Genomic DNA, 23932 nt, shown 5'->3' with positions numbered 1-23932 from the left:
TGAAAGCCCAAGTTCAATCCCTATCCCTCTTGTGTGCTAATCAAGCATTTTTAATAACTTCCAAATTGGAAAACCTGTACAGAGGATTAAAGAAATTACAATAACTTGTGTGTATAATGTTATAATTTTGTATGTATTTAAGGACACTATATATGTGTATAAAGTAATTCAGGTGTTAAAAATAATTTCTGCATGTGCTGAACATTGTTTAATATGAAGTCTTTATTAAAAGACCCTTGATTAGAGATGTTTAAAGGCAGCCCAGGGCATTGATTGACTCAAATCTGTGGGTTCACCTATGTCCAATAAGATTATAGATTTAGAGTTGGAAATGACTTTAGAGGTCACCACAACTAATGCCTTTATATTGTACATTGGGAAAATGAAGCCTGGGGAACTGAAATAATTTCTGCAAGGTCAAACAGGATCCAAATGTCAGTTAATATCTGAACCTTGATTGAATGTCTAAATTCAGCTGTTCCTACAGTACCATACTGTTTTCCTTGGGTCATATATTCAGTGAGATAATCAGTCACCTGACTTTCAGGTCATTGAATGTATACAAATTATCTACTGACATTGCTTAGACAAACGTGAATTCTAGAAGTTACTGATGCCACATACTGCAGTTTGCCTTGGACAGAAGATTGGTTATCAATCTAGGCAGTCAGTCCCCTATAGAGCAGAGCCTTTGAAGGCCTGACAGGAGCAACTGAAGGAGGTGTGAATGTTAGTTAAGCATTCTTTTATCTGCTTGTAAACAAGTTTTAAGAAAACACATTTCACAACTTTTCAACTGCTGTTTCCCAGTTTTCAAAGACTTGGGGCTGCTACTACTACTGACAGTCAGTAGCCTTTAGGGAATGGGAACTGTTTTACGAAACAAGAAGTCAGGATAAAAGAAGAGAATTATAGGAGAATGAAAATATGACTAAATGGGGAAATAGGAAAAAATATTTTGAAATATGTTCAGAAAAAATCTAGTACATGGCAGGTAAATTGATTTCATCTGATGAACCCAAGAGGATCATTGGAGAATGTTGCTGCCCTTAAATACTCCAGACTGAGCTCTTGAGATAATGTCTACTTTTAAAAGCCTTCCTATGAGAGATTCTACATCTCCTGCGGAGACCAATTTTTTTAAAAATAATCCATAAAAAGAATGTTCTCTATTTAACTGCAGTCATATTTTTTCCCCAATTCAGACCTATTCTTTTTTTTTGAGGTTTAAGTATCTTTATTTTTTTAACTTTTAATTTATTTTTTATTCTCATTTTGTACAAATGTTTTTTTACATTAATAAAATATTCTTGTTTACAAGTAAACAAAATACCCCTCCTCCCCCATGAATATAGATAGACTTGTTTGGGCGAAAAAAGTAAAGGGAAGAGAAAAAAATTAAAATAAAAAAATAATAATAGTAATAATTGTAGGTATGGCCAGGTGGCGCAATGGACGAAGCAACAGCCCTGGAGCCACAAGCACCTGAGTCCACATCCAGCCTCGTAAACCCAAAAATCACCCAGCCGTGTGGACATGCAAGCCACCTGATCCCCACTGCCCTGCAAAAACCAAAAAAAAAAAAGAAAGAAAAAAGACCCAAAATAAAATAAAATAGTAATAATAGTAGGGGTGGCTGGGTGGCAGACAGAGCATTGGCCCTTGAGCCAGGAGCACCTGGGTCCAAATCTGGCCCCAGACACCCAAAAATCACCCCGCTATGTGGCCCCAGGCAGGCCATCCAGCCCCACTTGCCCTGCACCCTCCCCCAAATGATCATAACAAAAAATGTGCTTGAGTCTTTGTTCCAACACCAACAACTCTGTCATGGGTGGATCTCATTCTTTATGATAAGTCCATTACAAAAGTTATTTCCATATTTTTCCACCCTTGCCATTGCTGATCGCAACTCCCTCCTTTCTTATATCTCCACTACCATGTACTCTATTTTCTCTCTCCTTTCACTATGACTCTGCTGTATGGTCGCTGAGTGGCACAGCAGACAGATCCCTGGTCCTGGGGCCAAGAAGCCCTGAGCCCCCATACCACCCCTTAGGCCCAGAATCCACCTGGCCCTGTGGTCCTGGGCAGGCCTTCCATTCCCAGCCCCTTTCAAGAAGTAAGAAAGAAAATGTGTTATATCTGGCCACTCTCCCCCCATGGTCCATCCTCTCCTCCTTTATTCACATCCCCACCCCTTCCCCCTGCTCCCCCTTCCTTCTTACTCCAGATGTCTATACCCCATTGAGTATATTTGCTGTTTCCTCTCCTAGCCATCTCTGATGACAGCAAAGTTTCCCTCATTCCCCCTTGCCTCGCCCCTTCCATATCATTGCAATAGCTCATTGTAATAAAAAAAATCTTATGTGAAATATCTTGGACTATTCCCCCCTCTCCTTTTTCTTTCTCCCATTCCATTTCCTTTTTTTCTATTGACTCCCTTTTTACACCATATTTTATCTTCGAATTCAGCTTTCTCCTGTGCTTCAACTATAAAAGCTCTCTCTACCTGCTCTATTAACTGAGAAGGTTCATATGAGTATTATCAGTGTCATTTTTCTATGCAGGAATACATGTAGTTCATCCTCATTAAGTCCCTCATATTTCCCCCCTCTCCTCCAATCTCCATGCTTCAACTGAGTCCTGTATCTGAAGATCAAACCTTCTGTTCAGCTCTGGCCATTCCAAAAGGAACCTTTGAAATTCCCCTGGTTCATTGAAAGTCCATCTTTTTCCCTGGAAGAGGACATTCAGCCTTGCTGGGTAGTTCATTCTTGGCTGCATTCTAAGCTCTTTTGCCTTCCGGTATATTGTATTCCAAGCCCTACAAGCTTCCAATGTAGCTGCTGCTAAGTCCTGTGTGATCCTGACTGCAGCTCCATGATATTTGAATTGTGTCCTTCTGGCTGCTTATAATATTTTCTCTTTGACTTGGGAGTTCTGGAACTTGGCTATAATATTCCTAGGGGTTGGTTTTTTGGGATCTCTTTCTCAGGGAGATTGGTGAATTCTCTCCATTTGTATTTTGCCCTCTGCTTCTAGAATATCAGGGCAATTTTCCTGTAGTAATTCTTTGAAAATGATGTCAAAGCGCTTTTCCTGATCATGACTTTCAGGTATTCCAATAATTTTCAAATTATCTTTCCTAAGTCTGTTTTCCATATCAGTTGTTTTTTCAATGAGATATTTCACATTTTCTTCTAATTTTTCATTTTTTTGGTTTTGAAGTATTGATTCCTGATTTCTGTTAAATTCATCAATCTCCCTGAATTCTATTCTTTGTCTGAAGGATTTGTTTTCCTCAGAGAGTTTTCTTATCTCTTTTTCCATCTGGCCAATTTTGCTTTTTAAGGCATTCTTCTCCTCAATAACTTTTTGAACTGTTTTATCCATTTGACCTAAGCTGTTTTTTAGCATGCTATTTTCTTCAGCATTTTTTTGGATTTCCTTGACTAAGCTGCTGACTTCATTTTTCATATTTTTCCTGCATCTCTCTCCTTTCTTTTCCCAGTTTTTCTTCCAACTCCCTCATTTGATTTTCAAAGTCTTTTTTGAGCTCTATCATAGCCTGAGACCAGTTTCTGTTTTTCTTGGAGTCTTTAGATGCAGGAGCTTGTGCTTTCTCATCTTCAGACTGAGTATCTTGGTCCTTCTTGGGCTCATTTGCAAAATATTTCTCAATAGTCTTCTTTTTGTTTCTCTGCTTGCTCATTTTCCCAGCCTGGGCCTGGTTTGGGGTGTTTCTTGAGCTTTTGGGACACTCCCACAAGGGTCTCAGTGTGTGAGGTTCTGTCCTCCCTCCTGGTCTGTGAATGACCATAAGACCATAAGCGCCCCTCTCTGCCAAGGAGCTGATGTGGGGGGGGGGGTGCTGTTCTATAGGGGGGCCTAGACTGTGGTCAGAGCCCCAGAGTCCTGTTTCAGGGGCAGAGGACAGAGCTAGGCAGTCTCTCTTCACTCCCCTCCCTCAGCTCAATGGGCTCATGCCCTGGGGGATCCTGCTTAGGGCTCCGCCTGCTTCTGTTTCCTGGATCAGGGCTGGGGAAAGACAATGCTGCTTGCTGTGTGCCCTGAGGGCTGGGCTCCATGTGCTCACTCTGGCAGAGGTCCCCTGCTGTTCCCCCAGTTTGTGCCCAGTGCTCCTTGGGGTGCAGCTCAGGAGACTCCCCTGCTGCAGTGAGCTGAGACCCCCAGCACCCTGGGGCTGCCTCCAGGAGGCTGAGGTTCTTTGGCTCTGGCAGGCCACCCCTCTGGCAGGCCGCCTCTCCTATCCCGGGGAGCAGAGCCTTTCTGCTCTTTTCCTGGTTACCTTGAGTAGGAGAACTGCCTCACTGGGTCCCTTTGTGGGTTCTGTCTCTCGAAAGTTTAGTTAGAGTCCTTAGCTGATGAATTTTATCAGAGAGCTCCTAAGCCTAGATCCCTTCTTGTCGCCATCTTGGCTCCGCCCCCAGACCTATTCTTTTTCTTAGTGACCAAAGAGAGCAAGGATCTATTTTATCTTCATGTCCACTTTGGGGACACTGAATTGACACTCCCCTTCTTTCCTCTAGTTAATTAAAACCATTTAAAATAAACATTTTTGATTAGTCAAGAGAAGGAAGAAATAAAAGAATTATATATCTTATTTGCTTTACAATATGTAGGACCAATATTTTCCAAGGTTCTCCCTTTCTCAGCACACCAGGCAAGAGAGCAGAACAAGGCTTAACCTTTACTGCCCTTGCAACAGCTTTCTGGTGGCTTTTGACTATATTGACATGGCTTCTTAGGCCATTGTGGAATTGGGACTGCTCCAAGTTGGTAGATGTCTAAAGATTCACCATATTCTGTCCTGCTTGCCAAGTGTACTTCAATGTGAAAATGAGAGAATATATCTATAAAATTCAAGTATTACTGCTGTCTTATTTTTGTTATTAATTGCTCAATGATCCACAAGTAACTGTTTGTCCCAATATCCAGCATGAGCTAACTAAGGTGTTTGGGTTAGACTTGCTCCTAACAAAGGGGTATGGGTGACACTGGGAATAGAACACCAATTTTGAAGCCAGAAAGACTTGGGTTCAAGCCTTACCTATGACAATAAGTGGTTGTTAAATCTTGACCCAGACAATTACAATGCTTTAGGCAACTCTCCAAGACTGTAAGTGGCAACAGTATGAATTTGTCTTGGTGTCTGCCTCACTAGGAGTTCCCTACACCAATAGAGATCACAGATCCAGATCCTTCCTCCCCTCTCCAATCCATGATATTTAGTGAATTGATATAAATATATGATATATATATATATATACATATATATATATATATATCCCCAACAGATAAAATAATATGAACAGCCTAAAAAAGTCAACAATCATAAAAATACTCTAAATTTCTAATAAAAGAAATGTAAATTAAAATAACTTATTAAGTAACAAATTAACAAAAATAAAAAATTAAAATAAAAATGGAAATAGTTTTGGAAAGTCTATAGGAAAGTAGATTTATTAATATACTTATCTTGGTCCTATAAATTGGTTCAGCATTTGGGGAAAAGATTTGGAATCTTATTTAAATAAGTCATTGAAATATTCGTGCCCTTTGTTCTAATGATACTAGGTATGCATTCCTGAGGAAGTCTCAGCACTTTTATGGTAGCAAAAAAATGGGAACAAAATGGCAATGGGAGATAGCTGAAACATTGTAGTATAAGAATGTAATTAGTGTAAGAATATAATGGAATATTGTTATAAGAATAATAACTATTATGAATTCAGATTAACTTGGAAAGACATTTGAGTTGATATGGTACTAAAATGTGAAATCAAGAGAATAAAATACACAATAACTACTAAAATGTAAAGAAAAACTATTGAAAACATCAGAATTTAGATAAACGTAATGATCAATTTTTATATCAGAAGACTAGTGACAAAATATGTTTCTCTCCTTATTTTAGAGGGAGTAAACTAAGGAAACAGAGGGTTGCATATGTTGTCAGAAATGGTGAATGTATTAGTTTGTTTTGTTTAACTTTTTCTTTATCACAACAGAAAGTTCTGTTAGGGTAGGTTATTATTGAGAGGTAACATTTTAAAAAAGAAATAAAAAAGAAAACTTTTTAAAAATGAAGGAAGCACAAAGGAAGTAGAAAATGTTAGATATTTGGGAATTCCATTATAATAATTTCAAAATCTATCTAACTGATGAAAGTCTTATAAGATTGGAAATAAATATTACAAGAATAGAAAGAATATTGAGATTGGAGTTTGAAAATCTGAATTTAAATCCAATATTGTCACCTGTGTTCTCTAACAATATACTTACCCTCTCTGGGACTCAGTTTCCTCATATCTAAACTGAAGAGTATGAACAATTGATCTTTTTTTTCTGTTTTAGGTTTTTGCAAGGCAAATGGGGTTAAGTGGCTTGCCCAAGGCCACACAGCTAGGTAATTATTAAGTGTCTGAGACTGGATTTGAACCCAGGTACTCCTGACTCCAAGGCTATCCACTACGTCACCTAGCCGCCCCTGGACTATTGATCTTTAACCCTTTTAGCTCTATATCTTTGATCATGTGACTTAATGAAATATGTATATCTCTCCTCTTGGTGTGCAGAGATTTGGCACTTATTACAACAAAGGGAAGATGCCAAGAGTATCCATAAGTCATAGACATTTTGCTGATAGCTAAGTGTATGATAAGCTAATTAGGACTGGATAAAGTTTAAAAAGAAATATCCAAAGTTGAATTTCTATACTCTCTCTGAAGAGTAAGTAGAAATAGTAGAAGATATACAGAATTATCTGATGCCAACCATAAAATGTTGATGCCTTTTGTTATTGAGGAAACATTTCACAAAGATTTCACTTCCTGAATGCCCAAGAAATTACCCATCATATGTGATATTTGGAATACTACAGAAGATGGTTTTTTCTTGGCCCAGTTATTCTGTGGAGAAAAGCTGATCAACAGGAAACAGTAGGGTACATATCTAGCCTAGGAGCACTACCTAACCCTGTTACACATAACTCTTTGTTTAAACTCAAGAAATAAGGACAAGAATACTTGATGAAGTGGTATAAAGAAGTTTTTTTCCCCTTAACTTATCAAGTAGAAAAATTATTTTACTAATTAATTATAGCTACACATTTGATTAATTGTGAGCAGGCAACCTATTATACTATACAAAGATTCTATGAAACCAAGTTAGCATACCCATGTGTTGTATAAGATCCTAGAGTCAAAAGTAGAATTCAAAGGGACCTTTAACCTAAACCTGAGCAATTTACTCTAAAATATGACTTCCAGATTTTGCTTAAAGTCTTCTAGTAACAAATGGTCCAACCCCCCGAACTTCTTAAAGCAGTTCATTCTGTTTACCTCTATCTCTAATTATTAGAAAGTTCTTCCTTATATCAACCCTAAATCTTTTCCATTCTTTGCTCTAGTTTTTCCCTCTGGTGTCAACCAGACCAAGTCTCTTCTTTCTTCCATGTGACAACCTTCCACAGCTATCATGCTTCAACTCCCTCCCCATCTCAATGTTTTATCTTCTCCCAGGGACCATATATTCTCATCTTTTCTCTGCCATTTTCTGTTCCTTCTGGTTCTATTGTTCTACCCTACAAACTGGACTGCCAGAGGCTATATCTGGAAGGAGTCAGGTCACTGACTTAAGATTCTCTTGGGACCATGCATTCTCATTTTCTCTTTGGATATTTTTTTTATCTTCCCTTTGGAATGTATCTGATCCTTATCCTCTCCTTCAGAGAATTGTAATTAACTCACCATTATCATTGACTTTGAAATGGATTTGTAAACAGATTGCTATATTAATCTACTTACCAAATTCATGTCTTCTTGCACTATAACTCTCTTCTTTGGTCATTGTTTTCCCATATGCATTTGTTCATCTTAGAATGTAAATTATCTGAGGACTAGGACTGTCTCACTTTTGTATTTATAATCTCCAACACTTAGCACAGTGTTTAATAAATATTTTCCATTCATTAACCAATTTTGGAAACAAAAGACTTGGGTTTGAATTCCATTTTTATCACAATTATCTCAGTGATCATGGGATAAGTCATTTAAGCTCTATGAGTCTCAATTTCTTAATTTTTTAAAATGGAAAAAATTGGACTACATTATCTCTAAGATATTTTCCAGTTCTAAATCCATGGTACTATAGTTACAATTGACATATAACATGTTATATGCTAATTGGACATGACAGAAAGACAATATTAGACTTTTTTCTTGTATAGTAGGATTAAGAACTTTTTTCTGAGAAGTTATAAGGGGCCACAACTTTATTATGGATGTCATCATTTCCATTTTTACAAATTACATCAAATTCAACCCAAATGTTTTAGCAGCAATATCCTAACCACCCCACCTTTGCAAGTTAGGCTAGTTTTTTTCCTAAAAAGGTATTGAGACCTTTCTCTAGACTTGAGTGGTTCAGAGAAATCAGATTGTTGATATTTACTTATTGCCTGATGGTTGGATGTTTTATCACAATGGGCAACTTAGGTAATGGTTCTCCACTCAGCTAAATCAATTGAGATGTCCTTAATACCTATCCTTGTTGAATTTCCTTTTCCTTCTGTGGCATAATAAATTTCTTTTTCTTACCTATCAAATGATTTATTTATAAGTGTCTCATTTTGTTCCAATATAAAAACCTAAACTACCACGGGATTGGCATGAGAAAGCTCATTGCAGACCTTCACTGGATAATTACTATGCAAATGACAACAGGGAAAACTTTTGAATCATAAGAATCATTTGTCTACATTGCATTTACAGACATTTCCCACATCACTCAGTTCTAACTCACAATTGCAAATTATCTCATGTAAAGTTTAGTTTCTTTCTCTTAATTTGCAATATTTGTTAAGTGGCTGATATTTACCTCTCCATTTTCCCTACTTACCCAGTTCTACCATATCACCTTGGAACTGTTATTCTTTTCCTTCTTCCCATCTTAACACTATGACTGATTTTGTTACTGGAATTCTGGAGAATCCCATGAACCTGTGATTTTGATTGCTGACTCAAGTGCTCTAGAAAAGCTAGGTCAGGACTTAGAAAATGTCAAGGATACAATTGCCATTGTTCTTATAATAAACAATCATCATTGCTTAACCCTCTTTTATATTTTGTGCCTTAAGATTTCTAGCAACTTGGAGTACAGTATAGCCCATGCATTCAACTATTCCTAGGTCACATACAATATAGAGAAAATAACAGAAGTACACCAGACAGTGCAAGCTATCTGAGGAACCTAGTTATATCTCAAAGTAGCACTGTTCTCCCACATAAAGATCTCATGTTATCTCTGCTCTTTTTTTTCAGCACAGTTCTATATACAGAATAAGGGCCAGTATGAAATAATGATCCAATATATTAGGCCAACACTGCCTTTATAAACTAGTTAGAGGTAACTTTAGAGACAGAAAAAATGGTGTTCATATCTGGGTTATGAAATTAATAAGTAAAAACATATATTGTATATAAAACATTATATTATGTGCTGGGGATTCAAATGAAAAAATAGAAATAGTCCCTGTCTTCAAGAAACTTACTATCTACTGGGATTTAACAATACAGATATGTGATGGACAGGCAAAGCACTTTGGTCCAGAAAATTATAGGGATGGTTAGTAGGGATATTGGGAGTTGATTGATTTCATCTCTCCCAAGGGCAATCAAAGTTCATGGTTCTAGACTTAGAAAGGTAGGGGATGGGAAAAAAGGATATGAGGTAGGCAGCAAGTCAGTTGGTAAGGAGGCCATGGAGGAGATGGCTAGAGAAGTATTGAAGGGAATCATTTCTGAAGTTTTTCTGAAAGTGTCCTACAAGAGGCTGTCTGAAATGAGAAAAAGCAAGATAGAGAGTTCCTCTGGGGCATCCACCACATGGATGGTGTGGCAGCTGGTAAGAAAAGTATGGATTTAGGCAATTACCTTTCTGATCCACAAAACAATTGCTCTAGGTTCATGATTACTGTAACAAATTAACTGGTGTTTTTCTTTCAAGCTTCTTTAGGATTTTTTAAAATCTTTTCATCTCCAGTAACAAGTACAGCACTGTGAACATAGTGGATATTTCTCCTGTCTGTATATTGAACTTTTCTCTCTGGGGGAGGAAAATACATTACGGTCTGATCTTTTCTCTTAAGGCATATGTAATTAAGAATATTATATGTCAAACAACAACTTGGTCATACTTACCTAGTGGTAAGATATTATCCCTTTAAGGTAATGTGACCTTTCATTTAGAACAGTTTGTTGCTGACCAAGTCTGCCTTAGAAATTTACTTATTTGGTTAATATATCTGCTTAGAGTCCTAAGAGAACCAGCTACTCAGAATTGTGAGACAGTTGTTTGTTTTGTTTGTTTGTTTGTTTGTTTGGGGTTTGCAAGATAATGGGGTTAAGTGATTTGCCCAAGATCACACAGCTGGGAAATTATTAAGTGTCTGAGGCCAGATTTGAACTCAGGTACTCCTGACTTCGGGGCTAGTGCTCTATCCACTCTGCCACCTAGCTGCCCCAGTGTTGTTCATTTTGAATTTGATAAGCTGTAGAATACTGGACATTTGTGACCATTAAACTGTTCTGCAATTATGGGACAAATGTAATTCTGTGTTTGTGATTTTAGATAAAAGATTAAAATTTCAGTTCAAATCATTAACTAAGGTAAGATCATTTGCAGAGAGGATTCAGTGTCTGAAACCAGAGAAAAGCAAAAAGACAGATATTATAACCATCAGCTAAGCTTGAAGTTAGAAGTGATGGATACTATAATTGCTGTTAATTAAGCCCAGTTGAGTAGAATGATCAGCTTAAAAGCAGAGAATCAGAGAAGTCATCTACTAGTTTGAAATATACAGTATTCCAAAAGTCTTAATGCAATTTCAGCCTTTAATATGGAATACCGTGTATAATTTAAGACCAGTTTACCTGTTGATCAAGTATTATAAACATAAATTCAATTCAGCATCTTTTCAATAGAGAAGCTAATTTAATCAAGTTTTTTTTTTTTAATGGATAGTTCTTGAGAAGAAAAAGGATAATGACATGTATACTTCCAGAGTTTTGTTACCTTGATAGCATGGATTTTCTTTTCTCATATGCATCAACAGCAAATTACTTCGTTTTCACTCCTGCCTCAAGATAGATCATAAAAAAGGATAGTTCCATTTTCTACCAATTTTTAAAATAACTTTTGCTTCAATAAATGAGAAAATCTTTCACTGGGAAGTAGACAGAGAGGTTAAGTTTCTTGAGGTGAGAGACCATGGATGCTATTTCTTCATGTTATTGAGTGAATTTGTGAAACCATGACCCAGGCTTCTGCATGAATTCCGTGTATTTATTTTTCCTGAATTTGTCTTAATGCTAAAATATTATTAACTATTTTAAACATATTTTAAGTAAATGATTGGCTGTGCTTGAGATCTCAAAGCGTTATACCTATGAGTGACTTATTTTTCCTTAGATTATACTCAAAACTTTTCCATCCTGTTCCTTAATCTCAGTCCTTGAATTCATACCCATTAGAGATATTAGATATTTCAGATAACTTCAGCCATTTGGCCATTTGAATTCTCTCTCTCTCTCTCTCTCTCTCTCTCTCTCTCTCTCTCTCCTCTGATTAAATAATTCCTCCCAGAGCTTCCTTTTTGGGGAAAGAGTACCTAGTCCAGTTATTCCTTCATTTTTCACTCTTTCTCAGTTTCTTTTTTATATGTTCTCTTCTCTCATCTGAATGTAAACTCCTTAGGGACAGGGACTTTCTTCCCTTTGGTTTCTATCTGTATTTCTCACACATCACATATTTCCTGGCATATAGTAAATACTTATTTGTTGATGCTGTAGTTGATTGGTTTTGTTTAAAATAAAACACATTAGTGGAAGCTTAAGAGCTAGAGTGTTGAGTAGATAAAGAATATTTCCCCACAGCAGTTACTTCTAAGACACTGAGAGAGTCTGAGTGTAACTAAATGATTGTAGTCCTCTTCTTTGAACCAAAGTCAGAGCAGGTTGGAGTGAGTGAGTCAGCTCAAATAGTGAGGAGTCCAAATGACCTATTTGAGAGTTGTCAAGCCACTGAAATTGTAGGTATATCCTCCATAAACCTATGAAATAGTGCTTTGCATCTGAGACCCTAATGTTGACTCAGTCAGGGTAATCTCTCTCACCACTGACCTTTGACTCTATATTAAAATATTTCTCTTTTGTTTAGACTTAGTTCCACAGCACCTTAGAAGTACTTATTTATTGGTGAGCATATTTTGTCCAATATACTTAGGCATAAGAATTCACAGTTTCTCTTCACTTGAATGATTTTCTTTTCTAAAAGCTAAATTATCCAGGTCAAGACTGACCATAAAAGAAGGATAGTCCCCTTTCCTACCAATTTTTAAAAGTCCCTTTTGCTTCAATAAATGAGAAAAACTTGCATTGGGCAGTAGACCAGAGAGGTTAAGTTTCTTGAGGTCAGAGACCATGAATCCTGTTTCTTCAGTGTTCTCCCACACCCCCCCCCCCCCATGCAGTGAGTCTGAACACAGTGGGTGTTCAGAAATACTGCTAATGGGTTGATTTTACATCCAGGGAGAGCATCTCACCCACTGCCATTTGCCTTTTCCACCCTCATTTTCACACAATCCCCACTCTGTTTCTATACTCATGTAAAACCCTTTGCCCTTTCACTATAACCCTGAAGAGGGAGGCAGCAGAATCTGAGGAAAGGTCAGGCTGAAAAAATTAGGTATGGCAGAAGAGAACAATGTGGTCAAACAAAAGAGATAAACAGTAATAATGTATCATCCCAATGATATTTAGTGAAATTAGATGCATTAAGCAGAAAAGAAAGCTCATGGATGGAGCTGCAAGGGATCTCACAGACTATGTAGTCCAAACTTCTCATTCTTCAAACGAGGAAATTGAGGTTCACTGGTTAAATGATATTTCCATGGTCACACAGGTAACAGAATCATATCCTCTGATTTGCAAATTTAGCACTCCTTTATATTCTTATTTTAAAAAACTATCCTTTTTATAATGACTATAACAATCACCTTTGATACATAAAGAAGACTATGAAGAGATTTTAAAAAGAAAATGTGAAATTCTGTTACATATAGTTTTATAAGGATATATTAAATTAAACAAGATAATAGCAAAATTTCTGTTTTAACTCCTTCTGTACTTCATCTTGTTCTTCTTTTGTACAAAGAAATCCCAAAGTCTATGGAAGTCAAATCAGAAACTATTCCTATCTCCTTAGCATATTTTACCCCCCATCCCTCTCCACCCTCACACACCATGGGAGCTTTCAGAAGATAAGAGTTCCAAACTACATTTAAAAATTTGAGAACAACTTGGCTTAGAATTACTGGAAAAATTTCAACATAGTTGTATGGTGAAAATAACACTGGATTTGGTTCCTGAAGATCTGGATTCAAAGTTATGGCTTTTACAGTTTACTCTTTGGGACTTGTTTCACTTAATCTCTCTAAGTACTGTCATCTCAAGTACTCCACTTGCATTACACATCTCAAAGAATTGTGAGGAAAGGATTTTGTAGTGTTGGGTACTAGATATGTGGGAGCTTTGATTATTGGCATAGGAAACAGACACTCTGCCAGCTTCAGGAGAGTCAACTTCATTAACATTACTGGAGCACAGGGCTCAGTCAGAAATCTTGTCTAAACAGGAAACACAAAATATTTTGTTTTGAGAAATGGAGGTTGAAAGGTTACATTTATTTTGAGAAATGGAGGTTGTGAGGTTAGACTTCTAAGGCAGAGACTATTATTCCCTCTCTTCTCTGAAATAATATTGGTATCTTCTCTGACCACACAACTGCCAGTGAAGAATTTGTTTTGGGTACAATGATGATGGGAAGAAGTGAGAATACAGGTTTCTTCACATCTCTCATCCCTTATTTATTCATCCCACAGGATGCATTTGCTTGAGTGAAGACAATGTGGAGATTGGTTTGATTTGGTCTGGGATGAGATACATTGAGTCTAAGTCTGCACTCACTCAATATGGCTCATCCCCAGGGCAGGCAGGGAGCAGAGAAGGATTACAATGTTCCTAGATTATCTGAATCTGCATATGGCATCCAGATCCCATTCTATGACTGTTTTTGAGGTTCATGTGATTTATCAGTAACCATTGTAATATTATCTTTTTTCTACTGAGTATTAAAAACCCATCTGTTTTTGCTCATATAAGGTAGCATCTTCATCCTAATCCAGCTGGAGGAAGTCAGAGGCCTTATTCAGAATTGAAGCTGCTTCTCTGGTTATGTATTGTTGGTAGACTTTAATCAGTGAAAGTAGATGGTAACACATACATGACAGAAGTACTAAGGGTTCAAATTTTCATCTGTTCCTGGGAGGGCATGATAAGGAACAAAGTCATGTTTGTCTTTCTTGTTCTCTGGGTGCTGGAGTAAGGCAAAGAGACAGAGAATATACATGATTGGTTTGGACCAGAGTAGTGTGGGAATCAGCTATTTTTACATTGAAGGGGGTTGGTTATCAGACAAACAGATACAGTTTTGGAAAAGGTTCAGAGGCAAGAAATGACTGGATGAACATAGTTAATGATTGTGCAACACTCACTATTCACAGACTGAATTGAAAATAAAATGCTAAATTAAGGGTTAGCCAAAATTGCATTCCAGGAATTCAAAGGATTAGGGTTAAAACCTGTGCAAAGACTTTATACAATTAATAGATTCAAAGATTGCTAGAGATAAAAAAATCCTTTGTAGTAGATCATCTATCATCCAACAAATAAAGAAAATGATACCCAGAGAGGTTGAGTAATTTGCTTAGGCTCAGTGAATTGAAATTATGGAAATTTCACATCAAATTACAAAATTCTTGTTCTACTTCCTTGATTCATCCAGATGAACCTAAGCTATTGTAAGCTACTATGCTAATTGGTCCTGCTTCCATCTCTTGAATAGAAGACAACTATGTCAGGATAATAGTTGATGACCTCCATGAGTTTGGTCTTAAATAAAATTATTAATTCAAACATGGTGTAAACCTCCAGGGACAAATGTATCAAGAAAAAAAAAAACAAAGAAAATTAGGTTAATATCCAGGTTTGTTAATATTTCTCTAAGTTTGCTGATCATGCAGATTTACATGGGGGCCTGGCTAGAAAACCAGACCACAAATGGAGTTTTGGAGAGGGGTTCTTATACAGGTAGGAACTGAAATGCTGTTGCTAGAGTCCTCATTCAGGGTAGAGCTGGAAAACATATATTATGCCTGGAAGACATGCTTAGAAGAATGGGTCCTCCCAGCCCAGGATTTTTGTGCCTTTATGCTAAGATCTCTCCAAAGTATGTGAATCTTCCCCTTTCAGGATGCTTGTACCACCCGTGACCAGTGATACAATTGAGAAGTTCATATTTGTTATTAGGAGTCAACATAGTGGACAAGCTTAAGTACTAAATTTGTAGATGATTACTTTCTGACCTTTGACAAATATAACCTTTCTGGGTCTTCATCTTTTCATCTTTAAAATGAAAGTGTCTGAAGCAAATTAGTTTATAAATGAATTCTAACAATCATTTTCAAAGTAATTGATATCTACAATATAGAAATTATCTTGAAAATTAAGGAAATAAGGCAATCTAGCAAACTCCTTTTCTTAATCAAATACGATTCTAATATTTCTAATCTTGGGTAGGATCATACACAAATCAGGAAGAAACAAAACAGAGAAACAGAACTGCAGAATAATCTCACTAATTAATATTAGAGCAAATACTTTAAATAAATCTTCAAAAGGAAAACCCAATTGTGCAGAAAATAATTCACTAACACTAAGTAGAATATATTCTAAGGAGGTAGAAAACGGTACAATTTTGGGAAGGTAATTAATCTAATTGTATAAGCATCAAAGTTAGCACAACCTACATTACATATATATATATATATATATATATATATATATATATATATACACACATTTGAAAAACCTTTGTCAAAATACTATACTCATCTGTGTTAAAAATCATAAAGGCATAATTATGGAAAGGTCCTTTAATATTATTAAAAGCATGCATTTAAAACTAAGAACGAGCATTGTTTTTGATGAAAAAGCTCTAGAAACTTTTCTAATATAAGCAGGGATAAAGCAAGAATGGTTCTGTTTTAAACTACTCACTGATATAATTCTAGAAATTATCACTACAAATATAAGGCATAGGGATAAAATTAAAATATAATGAGATGATATGCAGATGTGATAATCATGTACCTAGAAAATCCCAGAGAATCAATGAAGACAATAATTGAGATAATTAATCAGCAACATATCAAGATATGAAATTAAATATTCAAAAATCATCAGCATTTTTATAGGGAACTAATAAAAACAAAGAAAAATTCAATCATAAAAGAAATTCTATTCAATACAGTAAAACAATAGAATACCCGAATTTAATCTACAATGAGATACCCAAAATAAATAAAGACTGACTTAAAAATATTCTTCAGAGAGGATATACTCAAGAAAAAAAATTCTGAAGACACAAAAGGAAAGAATTCTGGTGAATGGGGAAAATGGTATCTAGTAGAAGAGATCAAAGTGAATACACATGAATCTCATCATCAAATTTAAACTTTTGAAAGAAATGTATAACCCCTATGCAAACATGGCAGAAGGGAATTCTGGGTCCCTAGAAACTTCTCAGCTATGAAAATATTTCCTGGTGGTCTTGCAGTCAGGGGAACACCTTGACAGGAAGGCTCATCTTACTCTGTGGACATGAGATGTACCATAGATCTTTTGTGTCACCAGTTGTTCACCAGATGTTGAGTAATCTAACCTTTGCTACATTTCCTGCTTCTGTAGCTCCCGCTTATGCTGTAGAGCCCCTTACCCTCTGTGGTTTTAGCCTTTATAAACTTCACTCTCCCTTTGTTCATTGCTGTACGATTTGGTTGTTAGCCCCTACAGTCACCAGCAATAAATTCCACCCTAAAACTCTGCTGGTCTTGATCTCACATCTGTTTCAGCACAACAATGGAAACAAAGCCAGGTGAATGTAGATGCATATGAGTTTAGCATGATCCTATAAACTGGTTTCAGAAATGCTAAATTTTTGAACAAGATGAGTCTGGCTATGAAAGTTAATGAAGTTTTTTAATGTAATATTTTATTTTTCCAATTATATATATATTAAAAGTTTTTAAACAATTGATTTTTGGAAAAAAACTTTTAAGTTCAAAATTCTATCTTTTCCTCTCTCCCTACCCTTCATCCTCCCTGTGATGAAAGAAACTCAGATACATTAAACATATGCAATCATAGAAAACATTTCTATAGAAGCTATTTTATACAAAAAGACATGAGAGAAAGAAAGAACATAAGAGTTTGTATTGAGACAAAATCAGTTCTTTCTCTTATTATTAGTACTTATTAGTACTGTGGGATTGTCTTGGATCATTGTATTATTGAGAATAACCAAGTAATTAAGTTTTTCATTGTACAATATTGCTGTTAATGCATTCTCCTGATTCTACTTATTTCACTTTCCATCAGTTCATGTCCAGGTTTTTCTGAAATTATCCTGTTTGATATTTCTCATAGCACAATGATATTTTAGCACTATTATATGCCACAGATTGTTTAACCATTTCCCAGTTGATGGGCATCCCTTCACTTTCCAATTCTTAGCCACTACAAAAAGCTGCTATAAATATTTTTGTACAAATATGTCCTTTACCCCTTTTTCATGTCCACAAAGGAGTTTTTTTTAAAGCTATATTGAGTGAAAAAAAGAAGGTATGATAACATGACAACAAAGAAAGAAGAATTGATAGTTTTTAGTTTCTATTTTTCCCTAGCAAAGGAAATTACTTTTATACTGGAAATGACATTACAGAAGGACTAAAAGGTGCTGATACCCCAAATAAATAAGGAGATGGTATAAAGGAATACCTAGTTGCCCCTGATAAATTCTAGTAACCTAGTTCAGATGAATTAAAAGGGTCCAGATATTTTATGCAATTTATCATATAGATTTTAAAAGAATTAGCAGGTGTGATTACTGAGAAACTGTCAGTAATATTTGAAAGATCATGGAGAACAGGGAGGTACCACAATATTGGAGAAGAGAAAATATAGGTCAGATATTTTACAAGAAAAGAATAGAGTATGCAAATTGTGATCCAGTGTGCTTGACTTCAATTCCTAGGGAAACTCTAGAATTGATCATTAAAAAAATGATTATTTAATATCTAGAGAAGGAAGTAGTTTTTACAAAGGGACAGCCATTACTTTAGTAAATACAGAACATTCCAAACTAACCACATGAGAAAAATGTCGTGATATACATTTTAGCCAAGTTATTGTTCTGGTGAAAATGGAGAGATATGAATTAAACAATAATACAATCATGTGAATTTATAGATGGCTAAATGTTCAAAAATGAAAATGGTGAACTCATCATCAAAAGAAGAGGAAATTAAAATAATAGCAACTATTTTGCCCAATTATATGTCACTAAATCTGATAATCTAAGCAAAATTAATGAGCATTTCTAAAAAATATAAATTACCCAGATTAACAGAAGAAGAATCAGAATACTTGAATAACTTCATATTAGAAAAAGAAATTGAACAGGCCATCAATGAACTCCCTGAGAAAAAATTTCCAGCACTATATGGATCCATAAATTAATTATACCAAACATTAAAAGAACAATGAGCTCTAATACTATATAAATTTTTGTGGAAAATAGGTGAAGAAGAATCAATTGTTTAAAATACAATTAAAATACAATTTCTCTTACATAATCAATATGGTTCCTATAGTTAAACCAAGAGAGCTTAAATAGAGAAAGAAAACTATAAACTACTTTCCTTAATGAATATTGGTACAAAATCTAAATAAAATATTAATAAGATTACAGCATTATGTCACAAGGATCATACGCTAAGAACATTTGGGATTTATACCAGAAAGATGGAGCTGGTTCAATAATAGAAAAACTATCTGTATTGATATATTAACCACTTCAATAAAAAATCAGCAGAAATCATATAATTAGCTCAGTAGATGCAGAAAAAAAGCCTTTGATGAAATATGGTACTCATTCCTATTAAAAACACTATAGAAATAAATGAAACTTTCCTTAAAATAATAAGTAGTATCTATCTAAGATATCAGCAAGCATTATTAGTAATGGAGATAAGTGAGAAGCCTTCCCAATAAGAACAGGGCTAAAGCAAGGATGCCCATTATGCTCCTGTATTGCACCAGAAAATGTAAGTTATAGCAATAAAAGAAGAAAAAGAAACTGAAGGAATTTGAATAGGCACAGAGTATTATCATTCTTTGCTGATGATGATGAGAATCCTAAAGTATCACTAAAAATTATTTGAAATAATTAACAATTTTAAGAAAGTTGAAGGTTATAAAACAAACCCATATAAATCATCAGCATTTTTATATAGTACCAATAGAACTCAGTAGCAAGAGACAGAAAGAGAAATTCCATTCAAAATAACTGTAGACAACACAAAATACTAGAGAATCTACCTGCCAAGACAAATCCAAAAACTATATGATTTTAATGACAAAACAATTTTCACACAAATAAAATCAGATCTCAACAACTGGGAAAACATCAATTACTCATATGTTAATATAATAAAAATGACAATTATAATCTAAATTAATTTACTTATTAGGTGCCATACCAATCAAACTACCTAAATTAATTTATAGGACTAAGAAAAAATAAAATTTATCTGGAAGAGCAAAAGACAAAGAATCTCAAGGGAATTAATTAAAAAAAACTGAAAGAAGAAGGTCTAGTCATACCAAATCTCAAACTATTTTATAAAGAAGTTGCCATCAAAACTGTTTGGTACTGGCTAAAAAATAAAGTGGTGGATCAGTGGTCTAAATTAGGTACACAAGACACAGTAGTGAATTACCTTCCTATTCTACTGTTTGATAAACCAAAAGATGCCAGCTTCTGAGATTGGAACTCACAATATGACAAAAACTGCTAGGAAAAGTGGAATATAGCTTGGCATAAGCTAAGTATAGATAGACATCTTACACCATATACCAAGATAAGGTCAAAATTGTTACATGATTTAGCCATAAAAGGTGAAACCATAAACATATTAGGAGAGCAAGAAATATTTTAACTGTCATATCCATGGAGAAGGGAAGAATCAATGACTAGCAAGAGATAGGGGAGCTTACTAGATGCAAAATGAATAATTAAAAGGTTTTGCAGAAACAAATTCAATGTTACCAAGATTAGAAGGAAAGCAGAAAGTTGGGAAACAATTTTTATATCAAATATCTCTGATATATATCTCAATTCTCAAATATACAGAAAACTGAATCAAATTTATAAGAATAAATTAAAACAACTGAGGTTCCACCTCATACCTATCAGTTTAGCTAATATGATAGAAAATGAAAATTATAAATGTTGGAGAGGATGTGCACAATTTGGATATATACACTATTGCTAGAGGTGTGAACTAATCCACCCATTCTGAAGGACAATTTGGAATTATGTCCAAGGCCAATCAAATTGTGCATACTCTTTGATCCAGGAATACCATTACCAGTTTGTATCAGAAAGATTTAAAAGGGGAAGAAAGGACCTACTTATAAAAAATTAATAGTAGCTCTTTTTGTGGTGGGGAAGAATTGGAAATTGAGGGAATATCTTTAAATTGGGAAATGACTAAAAATATGGCATATGAATGCAAAGAAATACTATTGTACTTTAAGAAATGGCAGGCAGACGATTTTCAGAAAAATTTGAACAGACTCACATGAACTGATGCAAAGGGAGCAGAGAACCAGGAGCACATTGTACATAGTAATGGTAGCATTGTAAAAGGATCAACCAGGATGAACTTAGCTATCTTCAACAATACAATGATCCAAGATAATTTCAAAGGACTCATGGTGAAAAATACTATTCACCTCCAATGAAAGAACTGATGAATTCTGAAGGCAGATTGAAACACACTAATTTCAAATTATTTTTTCATAGTTTTTCTTTTGTCCTATTTCTTCTTTTACAATATAATTAATATGGAAATATATTTTACATGATTGCAAGATATCAAATTATCTTTTGTCTGGGGAAGAGGATAGGTGAAGATTGGAGGAGAAAAATTTGGAGCTTAAAATTTAAAAAAATGAATGTGAAAACTTGTCTTTACATATGGAAAAAATAAAATACTCAAAAAAGAAATACTAAAATTTGACTCAAATTTATAAGAATAAAAGTCCTTTCCCAATTGATGAATCAGATGAAGTATTCAAAGCAATCTATATTCATATGAATAAATGCTCTAAATCACTATTGATTAGAGAAATACAAATCAAGACCACTTGAGATTCCACATCATACCTATCAGTTTTTAATGGTTCAATTTCCATATGGGAGGAAGTCTAGTGAAATACTTTAGGAATCTTTGGTTTGTGGCCCACATTTTACAATGACTTAGAACAGTAGTTCTTCATTTGGGATCCATGAACTTAATTTTTAAAATACTTTGATAATTATATTTCAATATAATTATTTTTCTTTGTCTTTCTATACATTTAATTTTATGTAATTTTCATGCACTTTAAAACATTTCCTTTTGACTTCACAAGATTGTCTAAGGGTTCCAAGACACAGAACAAGTTAAGAAACCCTGATTAGATAAATTAATAAATAACATGGTCATCAAATTTGTAGCTGACACGAAGTTGAGAAGGATACTTAACACAATGGATGACAGAGTAAGGATTTAAAAGATCTAAAGAGATTCTGGAAGATTAGAGCATATGCCTGAATCTTATATAATTCAATTTAATAGGAACAAATAAAAAATGTGCACTTGGACATCAAAAAAATCAACTTCACAATATAAGATGGGGAAATATGTATAGCTAGTAGATGTTATGAAAAGATCTGGGGGTTTTATTGGACAGCAAGCTCAGTAAAAATTAATAGTGTGATGTGGAAGACAAAGAATCTAATTTAATCTTGGATCACTTTAGAGGCTAAAAGCTTCCAGCAATAGTTATGTGATAGTCCTTTCATACTGTGATGTTGTCAAACTCTATTTAGAATATGGCATTCAGTTCTGGGCACTGCTGTATAAGAAAGACTTTGATAAAATGAAGAATGTTGAGGGGAGCACAACAAAATGGTGAATGTCCTTGGATTCATGACATGAGATGTTTATATATAAATAAATAAATTGTAGATTAATTATAATGCATAATAATAATAATTAAGCTGGTTGATCAGTTAATAAACATTTATTAAGTATCTATTATGTAGAAGTATCTATTATGTTGGGGATATAAAAAGAGGCAAAAGACAGTTCCTGCCCTCAAGGAACTCATAATCTTATAGACCAGATGAAAAGAAAATCTGTGTGTGTGTGTGTGGGGGGGTGGATATGATAACTATCTTTAAGCATCTGAAGGACTGATATGCTTTGGGAGTAAAGTAATGAATAGAAGTTGCCCAGGGGAAATTTAGGTAAATTCTCTCTTCTTGGCATGTAGTAGAAGGTAGTAGAAGCAGGACATCTTGTTAGATGACTTATTCAGTTCAGTGAAAAGTGTGCATTGGACAAAGGGGCCATTATAGTGTTCTAAGTCTCAAATTCTATGTTTGTGTAAAGTAATTCAGAAATTTGATTTTCTATCATGCAATTTGGAAAAGTTGACCAAAAAAATGGTAACAGCAGATACTGAAAGTACTATGGGAAGATAGGAAAATTCATACAATACTGATGGAGTTATAAAGTGGTCTAGTCAGTCTGGATTCCAAATTGGAATTGTGTAAGAAAAGGAACTAAATATCTAAATGTCTTGATCCACCTTGCTACTGCCTATATCTGAAATATTCCCCTGAAAGTCAAAGATTTAAACAGAAATTCGAAATTTACCAAATATCCCTAGTAGAACTCATTGTGATAGCAAATAAACTAGAAACAATGTAGGCATACATTGATTGAAAATTTATTGTTAATATTCTATGGTATATGAATATTATATAATGGTACTCTATATTAAAAATGACAAATGTGAAGAATTCAGAGAAACAGAGGAAACTCTGCATGAATTCATTCAAAGTGAAATAAACATTTGCAAAATATATGACTTGGGGGGCAAGTGATAACTTTCCTGGGTCTCAGTTTCCTCAGTTGTAAAATAAGAGAAAATAGAAGTCTTGTGTTGTGTTCTCCCCTCGCATTTTATAGTTGGTTTAATAAATCAATATTATTATTATTATTATTACTATTTTCCACTAAATATAAATATACAAAAAATTTAAGCAGAAAAGATAATCATTACAGGAAGCTCTGCTGAAGAACTGAAAGACATTAAGTATATATATATATATATGTATATATACATATATATATATATATGCACAAATGTAAATGGAAAGAACATTAAAAAGAAATCAGACTCCGAGGAACTGAATAACCAAAAAAGATACTGTAGAACAGCTAGGGAAACTTATACCCTTCCTTACTGAAGCTAGGGTATTATAGGTTCTTTACATTGTCAAATATGATCATTGTATTTGATGTCTTTGTTTAATGGGTTATAATTTGTCACAAAAGAGAGTTCATTCTAGAAGAAGGAGATTGAAATGATTGTGAAATGGTATAGTTGTCATTCTTTCTTGAAGAGGATCAAAATGGCATCACTATTTTTGGGTCAAGTTGCATGGTGTCCAACTGTGACTGATCAGACCAATAAGAGCTAAGAAGGTTGAGCACAAATAGTCCATATTAATATTCGGAATGGAAGATATTTCTAAAGTTTCTACTTCAGGATCACATTCCTGCCTGCCTCAGTTAAACAGGAGAGGGTTGGAGAAAAGCAGACAATTTTTA

This window comes from Macrotis lagotis, chromosome 5, assembly GCF_037893015.1.
Source record: "Macrotis lagotis isolate mMagLag1 chromosome 5, bilby.v1.9.chrom.fasta, whole genome shotgun sequence".
Classification (NCBI taxonomy): domain Eukaryota; kingdom Metazoa; phylum Chordata; class Mammalia; order Peramelemorphia; family Peramelidae; genus Macrotis; species Macrotis lagotis.
The sequence above is the reverse complement of the archived record's forward strand: the minus strand, read 5'-3'. Positions refer to the sequence as shown.